Here is an 8,571-nt window from a genome sequence, read left to right on the forward strand (position 1 = left end):
CTACATGCGTGAACATGCGCCAAGTCAAGTCACTTAAATCATTCAGAGGAGGATACCACCCTATCATACCACATCATAACCATCTCAATAGCATGTTGGCACCCAAGGTAAGCCATTATAACTCATAGCTAATCAAGCATGGCACAAGAAACTATGATCTCTAGTTGTCATTGCAAACATGTTTATTCAAAATAGGCTGAATCAGGAACGATGAACTAATCATATTTACAAAAACAAATGATGTCGAGGTCATACCAGGTTTTCTCATCTCAGTCAGTCTATCATATATCTTCATAATTGCCTTTCACTTGCACGACCGAACAATGTGAATAATAATAATAGTGCGCATGCATTGGACAAAGCTGGAATCTGCAAGCATTCAATAAACAGGAGAAGACAAGGCAATATGGGCTCTTTTGTCAGATCAACAATTATGCATATAAGAGCCACTTCAACAATTTAATCATGGTCTTCTCCTATCGACCCCCAAAGAAAAGAAAAGAAATAAAACTATTTACACGGGACAGCTCCCAACAAGTAAAAGAAGAACAGGAAATCTTTTTGGGTTTTCTTTTTAATTACTGCTATGAGCATGGAAAGTAAACTAATTAAAAGCTACAACTAATTTTTTTGGTTTTTTCTTAAGGTTTATCGAACACACAAGAAGAAAGCATAAAAAAGGGAAATAAACTAGCATGGATGATACAATGAAAAATTATAAGCACCGACATCTAGCAATGAGTGTGTGAACATAAATGTAATGACAGTGAGAAATACGTACTCCCCCAAGCTTAGGATTTTGGCCTAAGTTGGTCTATGGCCACGGCTGGCCTGGCAGATATCCATAATAGTAGCTGGGGTCGTACTGCGATGCAGCGCCTGTAGCCTCCTGAGCTGCAGCGTGGCAACGAGCGGACTCCGCTCTCCTCTCGTACTCATCTGCCTCCTCTCTGGTAATAGTATATCTTCCTTTTGCTTGATGATCAAAGAAGGCAGGAGCAGGGAGAGTAATATGGACAACACGGCGTCTGTCAAAGATTAGTCGATACTAGAGAGGTGATTCATTCCTCTCAACAAACTGGTGGTGAACCATAGCATTAAAGTCTAGGTAAGCAGGTGGTAATTCAATATCATCTTCGCATATGGCTACACCAAGAAAATTAGCTATGCGGGTTGCATAAATTCCTCCAAAGAAATCTCCATTAAATCTATTAAGATGCAACCTACGTGCAACAATGGCTCCCAAATTATAAGACTTATCTCCTAACACAGCACTCCTAAGAATACCGAGGTCTGGGACACACATGTGACATGCCTCATCTTTACCATTAATGCATCTACCTATGAAGAGAGCAAAATAATGTATAGCAGGAAAGTGAATGCTTCCTATGGTGGCTTGTGTTATATCTCTAGATTCTCCCACAGTTATGCTAGCAAGAAAATCTCTAAATTCATATTTTCGAGGATCACTTATATTACCCCATTGTGGAAGTTTGCAAGCAGTGGTAAAATCCTCTAAGTCCATAGTATAAGAATTTTCATAAAGATCAAACAGGACAGTTGGAGAATTACATGAAGATGAAAATTCAATCCTCCTCACAAAGGAACTAGTGAGCTAGTGATACTGGCTGCACTTCTCTTCCTCGAAGCTCACAAGATCAGCGTTACGCAAATATCCGTTAAATTCTTCCTTAATTCCCACTTGATCCATAAAGTTCTCAGAAGACCATTCACAAGTACGCAGTGGAGCGTCTCTTGGTGGCTCATCATGAGCATCACGCATTACAAGCCTGGGTCCTTGCTTCCTTGAAGAACCACCCTGGAACATTTTCCTAAGCATTTTTCTACCACTAAAAAATTCTGAATTTTTTTAGTAACTTCAAAATAAAAGTAGACCAAAGTCAATAATATTGATAGAAACTACTCCTACAAGTGCCTAGGGCCTATATCATGCATCAAAACTACTTTTGACCATATAAATTTGACATGCAAGCTCAAGAACAGGGTCACCTAAGCAGCAAAAATTTGCAATGAATATAGCACTAGAACAAAAACTAATTGGACCAATGGAGGAGTCACATACCAAGGAACAATATCCCCAAGCAGTTTTGTGAGAGGTGCTTTGAGTAAGGAGATCGAAACTGGCAGCAAAATTAGCTAGAACTCGTGCTTGAGCTGGATATTTGTGTTTTGGGGAGGAAGAAGGAGAGTGTGGGTGGAAGGATAAATGGGGGAGGGCCACCGTGGGCCCATGAGGCAGGGGGCGCGCCCTCCACCCTCGTGGGCAGGTGGTTGACCCCCTGGTGTTCTCAGTTCCATAAATCCTCAAATATTCAAGAAAAAATCATATTTCAATTTCAGGGCATTTGGAGGACTTTTATTTTTGAGGTATTTTTATATTTCACGGATAATCAGATAACAGACAGAAAAATATTTAGTTTTATTTTATTTAATATAAATAACAGAAAGTAAAAGTGGGGTACAGAAGGTTGTGCCTTCTAGTTTCATCCATCTCATGATCATCAAAAGGAATCCACTAACAAGGTTGATCAAGTCTTGTTAACGAACTCATTCCGAATAACATGGAACCGGAGAAATTTCGAATAACACTATGTTACCTCAACGGGGATATGCACATCCCCAATAATAAGAATATCATATTTCTTCTTGACAGTAGGAAGAGGAAATTCAAAACCTCCAAATATAATCGATGGCATTTTTCCAATAGAGTTGATACTATGAACTTGAGGTTGTTTCCTCAAAAGTGTACCGTATGCTCATTACCATTAACATGAAAAGTGACATTGCCTTTAGTGCAATCAATAACAGACCCTGCAGTATTCAAAAAGGGTCTTCCAATAATAATATACATACTATCGTCCTCGGGAATATCAAGAATAACAAAGTCCGTTAAAATAGTAATGTTTGCAACTACAACAGACACATCCTCACAAATGCCGACAGGTATAGCAGTTGATTTATCAGCCATTCGCAAAGATATTTCAGTAGGTGTCAACTTATTCAAATCAAGTCTATGATATAAAGAGAGAGGCATAACACTAACACCGGCTACAAGATCACATAAAGCAGTTTTAACATAGTTTCTTTTAATGGAGCATGGTATAGTGGGTACTCCTAGATCTCCAAGTTTCTTTGGTATTCCACCCTTAAAAGTATAATTAGCAAGCATGGTGGCAATTTCAGCTTTCGATATCTTTCTTTTATTTGTAATAATATCTTTCATGTACTAAGCATAAGGATTGGTTTTGAGTATATCAGTTAATCGCATACGCAAAAAGATAGGTTTAATCATTTCAGCAAAGCGCTCAAAATCCTCATCATCCTTTTTCTAGGCATGGGTTTCTGAACCCAAGGTTCTCTTTCTTTACCATGTTTCCTAGCAACAAAATCTTTTTTATCATAACGTTGATTCTTTGATTGTGGGTTATCAAGATGAATAGTAGGTTCAATTTCTATGACATTATCATTACTAGGTTGGGCATCATTATGAACATTATCATTAACATTACCACTAGTTTCAGGTTCGTTACCAGATTGAGTTTCAGCAGCAGAAATAGAAATATCATTTGGATTCTCAGCTGTTTCAACAATAGGATCACTAGAAGCATGCAAAGTCTTATCATTTTTCTTTTTCTTCTTTTTAGAAGAACTAGGTGCATCTATATTATTTCTCTGAGAATCTTGCTCAATTCTCTTAGGGTGGCCTTCAGGATACAAAGGTTCCCGAGTCATTCTACCAGTTCTAGTAGCCACTCTGACAGCATAATCATTATCTTTACTATTCAATTCATTGAGCAAATCATTTTGAGCTTTAAGTACTTGTTCTACTTGAGTGGTAACCATAGAAGCAGGTTTACTAATAAATTTAAGTTCACCTTTAACATTGGCCATATAATCTCCTAAGTGTTCTAGCATATTTGAATTGTATTTCAATCGTCTACAAAAATAAGCATTAAAGTCTTATTGTTTAGCCATAAATTTATCAAACCCATCCAAGCATGGGCTAGCAAATTTAGTAAATGGGATTTTAGCTTTATCATATCTATAGAGAGAATTTACCTTTACTACCTGTGTCGGGTTATCAAGATCATGAGTTTCTTCAATAGGTAAAGGATTAAGGTTATATGTTTCTTCAACAGGCGGTAAATTAAGACCATGTATTTCTTCAATAGGAGGTAAATTCTTAACATCTTCAGCTTTAATACCTTTTTCTTTCATAGATTTCTTTGCCTCTTGCATATCTTCTGGACTGAGAAATAGAATACCCCTCTTCTTCGGAGTTGGTTTAGGAATAGGCTCAGGAATTGGCTCCGGAGGTGTCCAATTATTTTCATTTGTAAACATATTATCCAATAGAATTTCAGCTTCATCCGGTGTTCTTTCCGTGAAAACAGAACCAGCACAACTATCCAGCTAATCTCTGGAGGCACGGTCAGTCCATTATAAAAGATATCAAGTATTTCATTTTTCTTAAGAGGACGATCAGGCAAAGCATTAAGTAATTGGATAAGCCTCCCCCTAAGCTTGTGGGAGACTCTCTTCTTCAATTTGCACAAAATTATATATATCCCTTAAAGAAGCTTGTTTCTTATGAGCAGGGAAATATTTAGCAGAGGAGTAATAAATCATATCCTGGGGACTACGCACACAACCAGGATCAAGAGAATTAAACCATATCTTAGCAGCACCCTTTGATGAGAACGGAAATATTTTAAGGATGTAAAACTAACGAGTTCTCTCATCTTTAGTAAACATGGTGGCTATATCATTTAATTTAGTAAGACGTGCCACAACAGTTTCAGATTCATAACCATGAAAAGGATCACATTCAACCAAAGTAATTATATCAGGATCAACAGAGAATTCATAATCCTTATCACTAACAAAGATAGGTGAAGTAGCAAAAGCAGGGTCAGGTTTCATTCTAGCATTTAAAGATTGCTTACTCCATTTAGCTAATAATATTTTGAGTTCAGTTCTATTTTGGCACGCTAAAATAGCCAAGGAAGCTTCTTCATCAAAAACATAACCCTTAGGAATAACAAGTGATTCTTCATCATCACTTTCATCAGTATCATGAGATTCAATATTTTCAATTTCTCTAGCCCTAGCAAGTTGTTTATCGAGAAAATCACTAAGTGGCATAGTACTATCAGGCATAGAGGTAGTTTCATCATAAGTATCATGCATAGCAGAAGTGGCATCATCAATAACATGCGACATATCAGAACGAATAGCAGAAGCAGGTGTAGGTGTCACAAACTTACTCATAACAGAAGGTGAATCAAGTGCAGAGCTAGATGGTAGTTCCTTACCTCCCCTCGTAGTTGAGGGATAGATCTTGGTTTTTGGATCTCTCAAGTTCTTCATAATGATAAGCAGATATATATCCCAAGTGACTCAAAGAATAGAGCTATGCTGCCCAGCAACGGTGCAAGAAAATAGTCATGATAACCCACAAGTATAGGGGATCGCAACACTTTTCGAGGGTAAAGTATTCAACCCAAATTTATTGATTCGACAGAAGGGGAGCCAAAGAATACTCTCAAGTATTAGCAGTTGAGTTGTCAATTCAACCACACCTGGAAACTTAATATCAGCAGCAAAGTATTTAGTAGCAAAGTAATATGATAATAGTGGTAACGATAGCAAAAGGTAACGGTAGAAAAAGTAATGTTTTTGGTATTTTGTAGTGATGATAGCAATAGCAACAGGAAAGTAAATAAGCGAAGAACAATATATGGAAAGCTCGTAGGCAATGGATCAGTGATAGAGAATTATGCCGGATGCGGTTCATCATGTAACAGTCATAACCTAGGGTGATATGGAACTAGCTCTAATTCATCAATGTAATGTAGGCATGTATTCCAAATATAGTCATATGTGCTTATGGAAAAGAATTTGCATGACATCTTTTGTCCTACCCTCCCGTGGCAGCGGTGTCCTTACGGAAACTAAGGGATGTTAAGGCCTCCTTTTAATAGAGAACCGGAACAAAGCATTAACACATAGTGAATACATGAACTCCTCAAACTACAGTCATCACCGGTAAGTATCCCGATGATTGTCACTTCGGGGTTAACGGATCATAACACATAATTGGTGACTATAGACTTGCAAGATAGGATCAAGAACACTCATATATTGATGAAAACATAATAGGTTCAGATCTGAAATCATGGCACTCGGGCCCCAGTGACAAGCACTAAGCATAGCAAAGTCATAGCAACATCAATCTCAGAACATAGTGGACACTAGGGATCAAACCCTAACAAAACTAACTCAATTACATGACAGATCTCATCCAACCCATCACCGTCCAGCAAGCCTACGATGGAATTACTCACGCACAACGGTGAGCATCATGAAATTGGTGATGGAGGATGGTTGATGATGACGATGGCGACGGATTCCCCTCTCTGGAGCCCCGGACGGACTCCAGATCAGCCCCCCACCCGAGAGGTTTTAGGGCTTGGCTGCGGCTCCATATCATAAAAGGCGATGATTTCTTCTCTCTGATTTTTTTCTCCCCAAAACACAATATACAGAGTTGGAGTTGGAGTCAGAGAGGCACCAGGGGGCCCACGAGGTAGGGGGCGCGCCCCCACCCTCGTGGAGAGGTGGTGGCCCCCTAACCTTCATCTTTTGCAGGTATTTTTTATATTTTCCAAAAAGTTGCTCCGTGAAGTTTCACGTCATTCCGAGAACGTTTGTTTCTGCACATAAATAATACCATGGTAATTCTGCTGAGAACAGCGTCAGTCCGGGTTAGTTCCATTCAAATCATGCAAGTTAGAGTCCAAAACAAGGGAACAATTGTTTGGAAAAGTAGATACAAGGAGACATATCAACTCCCCCAATCTTAAACCTTTGCTTGTCCCCAAGCAATTTAGTTGACAAACTGAAAGTGATAAAGAAAAACTTTTACAAACTCTGTTTGCTCTTGTTGTCGTAAATATGTAAAACCAGCATTCAAGTTTTCAGCAAAGATTATAACTAACCACATTCGCAATAAGGCTTAGGTCTCAAGTTTACTCATATCAATGGCATAATCAACTAGCAAGCAATAAAAATAAATCTCGGATGACAACACTTTCTCAAAACAATCATAATATGATATAACAAGATGGTATCTTGGTAGCCCTTTCTGAGACCGCAAAACATAAATGCAGAGAACCTTTAAAGACCAAGGACTGACTAGACATTGTAATTCATGGTAAAGAGATCCAGTCAAGTCATACTCAATGTAAACTAATAGTAATGAATGCAAATGACAGCGGTGCTCTCCAACTGGTGCTTTTTGATAAGAGGATGATGACTCAGCATAAAAGTAAATAGATAGGCCCTTCGAAGGGGGAAGCAGGGATTTGTAGAGGTGCCAGACCTCGGTTTTGAAACAGAGGTGCATAATATTTTGAGCGGTATACTTTCATTGTCAACATAACAACCAAGAGATGGCGATATCTTCCATGCTACACACATTATAGGCGGTTCCCAAATAGAATGGTAAAGTTTATAACCCCCTTCCACCAACAAGCATCAATCCATGGCTTGCTCGAAACAACAAGTGCCTCCAACTAACAAGAGTCCCAGGGGGAGTTTTTTTGCAGTTATTTTGATTTAGTTTGCATAAAGCATGGGACTGGGCATCCCGGTGACCAGCCATTTATCTCGTGAGTGAGGAGAGGAGTCCACTCCTCTTGAGAATAATCCACCTAACATGGAAGACACAGACAACCCTAGTTGATACATGAGCTATTCGAGTATACAAAACAGGATATTTATTTGAAGGTTTAGAGTTTGGCACATACAAATTTACTTGGAACGACAGGTAGATACGGTATATAGGTAGGTATAGTGGACTCATGTGGAATAACTTTGGGGTTTAAGGGATTGGATGCACAAGCATTATTCCTACTTTGTACAGGTGAAGGCTAGCAAAAGACTGGGAAGCGACCAGCTAGAGAGTGACAACAGTCATGAACATACATTAAAATTAATCAACACCGAATGAAGCATGAGTAGGATATAATCCACCATGAACATAAATATTGTGAAGGCTATGTTGATTTTGTTTCAAATACATGCATGAACATGCGCCAAGTCAAGTCACTTAAATCATTCAGAGGAGGATACCACCCTATCATACCACATCATAACCATCTCAATAGCATGTTGGCACCCAAGGTAAGCCATTATAACTCATAGCTAATCAAGCATGGCACAAGAGACTATGATCTCTAGTTGTCATTGCAAACATGTTTATTCATAATAGGCTGAATCTGGAACGATGAACTAATCATATTTACAAAAACAAAAGAGGTCGAGTTCATACTAGGTTTTCTCATCTCAGTCAGTCTATCATATATCGTCATAATTGCCTTTCACTTGCACGACCGAACACTGCGAATAATAATAATAGTGCACGTGTATTGGACTAAGCTGGAATCTGCAAGCATTCAATAAACATGAGAAGACAAGGCAATATGGGCTCTTTTGTCAGATCAACAATTATGCATATAAGAGCCACTTCAACAATTTAATCATGGT

The sequence above is a fragment of the Triticum aestivum genome, chromosome 1A (genome assembly GCF_018294505.1).
Source record: "Triticum aestivum cultivar Chinese Spring chromosome 1A, IWGSC CS RefSeq v2.1, whole genome shotgun sequence".
NCBI lineage: Eukaryota > Viridiplantae > Streptophyta > Magnoliopsida > Poales > Poaceae > Triticum > Triticum aestivum.